Raw genomic sequence first — 5,000 nt, 5'->3', positions numbered from 1 at the left:
ACACTACGTCCACCATGTCGAGCGCACCACAAACAAAAATACCGCCACCTGCAGGTCCCCCGCAACATGACCTGCTGCACCGATGATACCGCCATCTATGAGACGCCACGCCGACTACGACATCGCTAGGTCCCACAGTGCCCATTTTCCGACGCCACCCACAAACCCTGCATCATCTGCCCACCACAGGAGCCCCAACGCCTGTGCCTGCGTCGCACGAAGTCGTCGACCGACAATCGCTCCACCCGCACCCGCACGTGCCCCACCCCAACCGCCCAAATCGCAACTCCAGCGGATGAACGGCGGACTCTTCCCGCACTCGTAACGTGCAATCCGCCCCTATATCTTGCGTTTCATGAAGAGTTATATCGAATATGCCATATTCCCGCTGTCCCTATACATGCTGTAAGTAGCTCGCTTGCTACAGCAGCAGCAGCAGCAGCAGCACCACCTCCGCGCGCTTCCCTGGGGGCACTGAACCGCAGGATGCGAGACCCCACGCCCAGTGGCAAACAGGGCTCCTCTCAGAATATAGGCGGTCCCTACCCCTCACAACGATGACGGTGGGAGGGCCGTTTTACGAGACCATTTCCTGCGGTGCCAACGCTGTCGTAGAGCCGATACTCCATCTTTGGTACAAGGCAATCATTCCGCTGTAAATCAGTACGTCACTCGTAGTTCAGTCACCTCACAGCACTGCTCAGTAAACTATGCAGGCCCACATAGATAGATTATGATAGATTATATACGCAAATGCCCCTATACATGCTGAACGTCCGTACACACACAAATGAACCACACGTCAGCCACACACTCTATCACACACTACTCTCTGCCTGTAACAGACACAGATACAACTACTAAGCACCAGCATGGACCAACGTCCGGTGCATCCTATCCGCCACAGTACACCAACTACGCTATGATAACCAGACCGGGAGGTCCAATCATAAAACAGAATACCCCACTCGTCCGACAACCACAATTGCTCAGAGAAGCCACCAACACCCACACATGTCCTACACAGGGGTGCACCCATCACCACCACACTGCCTCGTCTTACAGCACAAACACACTGGCAGGAATGAAACACACAGGTCTGCCGCAACCACAGACACGGCTCGCCCCCTCTCACTGGCGAAAAGCGCATCCCGACGTGACATAACTCCTTTGACACACTGACGCTGCCTCGGGCATCCACGTCCTACGGTCGATATCAACGAACCTCCCCCCCCCCCCTCCCCCCCACAACACGCCATCCCATACCACATTGTGTACCGTACCCAAACCTAACGTGTACTGTACTACAACGCAATGTGTACCATAACACAACCCAGTTTGTACCTTAACCTAACCTATGTCACCTTAACCTAACCTATGTCACCTTAACCTAACCTATGTCACCTTAACCTAACCTATGTCACCTTAACCTAACCTATGTCACCTTAACCTAACCTATGTCACCTTAACCTAACCTATGTCACCTTAACCTAACCTATGTCACCTTAACCTAACCCATCTTGCACCTTAACCTAACCCATCTTGCACCTTAACCTAACCCATCTTGCACCTTAACCTAACCCATCTTGCACCTTAACCTAACCCATCTTGCACCTTAACCTAACCCATCTTGCACCTTAACCTAACCTATGTTGCACCTTAACCTAACCTGTGTTGCACCTTAACCTACCTCAATTTGCACCGCAATGTAACGCAATTTGCACCGCAATGTAACGCAATTTGCACCGCAATGTAACGCAATTTGCACCGCAATGTAACGCAATTTGCACCGCAATGTAACGCAATTTGCACCGCAATGTAACGCAATTTGCACCGCAATGTAACGCAATTTGCACCGCAATGTAACGCAATTTGCACCGCAATGTAACGCAATTTGCACCGCAATGTAACTCAATTTGCACCGCAATGTAACTCAATTTGCACCGCAATGTAACTCAATTTGCACCGCAATGTAACTCAATTTGCACCGCAATGTAACTCAATTTGCACCGCAATGTAACTCAATTTGCACCGCAATGTAATGCAATTTGCACCGCAATGTAATGCAATTTGCACCGCATGTAATGCAATTTGTACCGCAATCTACCCCCACATTGTGCCTTAACCTAACCCACATTGTGCCTTAACCTAACCCACATTGTGCCTTAACCTAACCCACGTTGTGCCTTAACCTAACCCACGTTGTGCCTTAACCTAACCCACGTTGTGCCTTAACCTAACCCACGTTGTGCCTTAACCTAACCCACGTTGTGCCTTAACCTAACCCAAGTTGTGCTTAACCTAACCCAAGTTGTGCCTTAACCTAACCCAAGTTGTGCCTTAACCTAACCCAAGTTGTGCCTTAACCTAACCCAAGTTGTGCCTTAACCTAACCCAAGTTGTGCCTTAACCTAACCCAAGTTGTGCCTTAACCTAACCCAAGTTGTGTCCTTAACCTAACCCAAGTTGTGCCTTAACCTAACCCAAGTTGTGCCTTAACCTAACCCAAGTTGTGCCTTAACCTAACCCAAGTTGTGCCTTAACCTAACCCAAGTTGTGCCTTACCCTGCTCTGTAATTGGCATATGACACGTTACATTAATGTATTGTCCAACCGCAACCCGCTCAGAATGTTGTGTACACAGCTACGTGTCATCTCCCCATAACAGCTGCATTGCAGTGTGGTACGCCATAGAGACGTGTGGGAGTAATGGACGCAGTGGATGGCGATCAGCATGAGCCGTCTGTTCATGTAGTGGCGCGTGTATGCAGACGTAGTAGTCTCTTCTCACACAATGTGATAGCACGGTGCCCCGCGTTCCACATCTGCGACATGCTACAGAGGCCGGTTGACAGTTGGTCGCGCAATGGACATCGCATACGTACGGGGGCACCTTCCACGTGCCCTCTAGTCGGGCACATTTTGTTGCGTGGATGTGAGCGGATGTAGTGTGTCTTGACACCTGACAGGCAGGCATGCAATAATAGTTGACTTTGCAAACGGGGATGGACGTGTACGTTTACTGGTGACGTTACGCAAATGAACAACTGGTAACCCGTTGTGGTGCGGTTGTCCTTGCTGGAGGTACATCTGTGAGGGCAACGATCGGTACAGCTACGAAGCGGTCCCCACCATACCAACGAACGTGAATGTGAATCTGGGTGTGAAGCGATACGCGGCTGTGGGTGGGTGGGACTGTCCCCGGCCGGTGAGGGGGGGCCGCCCGGCGTGCTGGCCGCGCGGTGCGTGGGCGCACGCGCTACAGCCGGCTGGTGGGGGCGCCCAGTGGCAGGCGCGCCGGCCGACGGACGCGGCAGGCGGCGCAGCTGCGCGCCGGGGCACCCTGCGCGCGGCGCCGTGCAGCCAAAGTGGGTCCTCGCCGGCCCGGTGCGAAGCGCGGTGGACATCTGCAGTGTGCTGGTCCGATTGAGGACTGTGTGCGTTGAGGATGCGCCGCCGCCCGGCACTCGGCGCCGCGACGCCGTCTGCTGCTCGGTCGCCCCAGCGGTTCTCGCTGGTGGTTTGTATCGCAGTTGTGCAGACGTGTTGGCACGTGCGCTGTGCTGGGAGAGTTCGCTTCGGCACCCACGTGGGGCCTTTGCCCTTCTGTGGCGCTGGCGTTGGAGCTGCCGGTCACCGTAGGTGGCGCGTGTTGTCTCCCGCCGGCAATGCCACGACAGCACGCTCCCGGGCCTCTGTCGGCAGCGGCAAGCTCAGTTGGGAGCACGGGTGGTCGCACCTAAAGCGTCTACTCGCCTAACTCCGGGCGATTGCGCCTCTCTCGAACCCGACCAAGTACTTAGGACGGCGCTGCGCGCCGCCGGGACCTGAGAGGGTTTCGAGGTGTATTGTGCAGGGGAGCTCAGCCTCCTCCTGTTTGCAGAATAATTGAGCGGACGCTTGCGTGTTCGCGCGGGCCCCTGGGACACACTCCCGGGCGGCCGGCTGCTCAGCTCTAGTTGACGCAGCTCCCTGGTTGATCCTGCCAGTAGTCATATGCTTGTCTCAAAGATTAAGCCATGCATGTCTCAGTACAAGCCGCATTAAGGTGAAACCGCGAATGGCTCATTAAATCAGTTATGGTTCCTTAGATCGTACCCACGTTACTTGGATAACTGTGGTAATTCTAGAGCTAATACATGCAAACAGAGTCCCGACCAGAGATGGAAGGGACGCTTTTATTAGATCAAAACCAATCGGTCGGCTCGTCCGGTCCGTTTGCCTTGGTGACTCTGAATAACTTTGGGCTGATCGCACGGTCCTCGTACCGGCGACGCATCTTTCAAATGTCTGCCTTATCAACTGTCGATGGTAGGTTCTGCGCCTACCATGGTTGTAACGGGTAACGGGGAATCAGGGTTCGATTCCGGAGAGGGAGCCTGAGAAACGGCTACCACATCCAAGGAAGGCAGCAGGCGCGCAAATTACCCACTCCCGGCACGGGGAGGTAGTGACGAAAAATAACGATACGGGACTCATCCGAGGCCCCGTAATCGGAATGAGTACACTTTAAATCCTTTAACGAGTATCTATTGGAGGGCAAGTCTGGTGCCAGCAGCCGCGGTAATTCCAGCTCCAATAGCGTATATTAAAGTTGTTGCGGTTAAAAAGCTCGTAGTTGGATTTGTGTCCCACGCTGTTGGTTCACCGCCCGTCGGTGTTTAACTGGCATGTATCGTGGGACGTCCTGCCGGTGGGGCGAGCCGAAGGCGTGCGACCGCCTCGTGCGTGTTCGTGCGTCCCGAGGCGGACCCCGTTGAAATCCTACCAAGGTGCTCTTTATTGAGTGTCTGGGTGGGCCGGCACGTTTACTTTGAACAAATTAGAGTGCTTAAAGCAGGCAAGCCCGCCTGAATACTGTGTGCATGGAATAATGGAATAGGACCTCGGTTCTATTTTGTTGGTTTTCGGAACCCGAGGTAATGATTAATAGGGACGAGGCGGGGGCATTCGTATTGCGACGTTAGAGGTGAAATTCTTGGATCGTCGCAAGACGAACA

The 5,000-nt window shown here is 53.7% G+C and overlaps 1 non-coding gene across 1 annotated transcript in view; it reads left to right on the top strand.

The window, feature by feature from the left end:
* The first annotated feature begins 3,969 nt into the window (after positions 1-3,969).
* Positions 3,970-5,000, top strand: part of LOC126151094 (small subunit ribosomal RNA) — a 1,910-nt gene continuing 879 nt past the window's right edge. The window contains exon 1 of the ribosomal RNA XR_007531826.1: positions 3,970-5,000. This exon is cut by the window's right edge and continues 879 nt beyond it. This is a non-coding gene — a ribosomal RNA (small subunit ribosomal RNA).

The sequence above is a fragment of the Schistocerca cancellata genome, unplaced genomic scaffold (genome assembly GCF_023864275.1).
Source record: "Schistocerca cancellata isolate TAMUIC-IGC-003103 unplaced genomic scaffold, iqSchCanc2.1 HiC_scaffold_1039, whole genome shotgun sequence".
NCBI classification, from domain to species: domain Eukaryota; kingdom Metazoa; phylum Arthropoda; class Insecta; order Orthoptera; family Acrididae; genus Schistocerca; species Schistocerca cancellata.
This window is presented reverse-complemented; position numbering and strand designations above follow the sequence as displayed.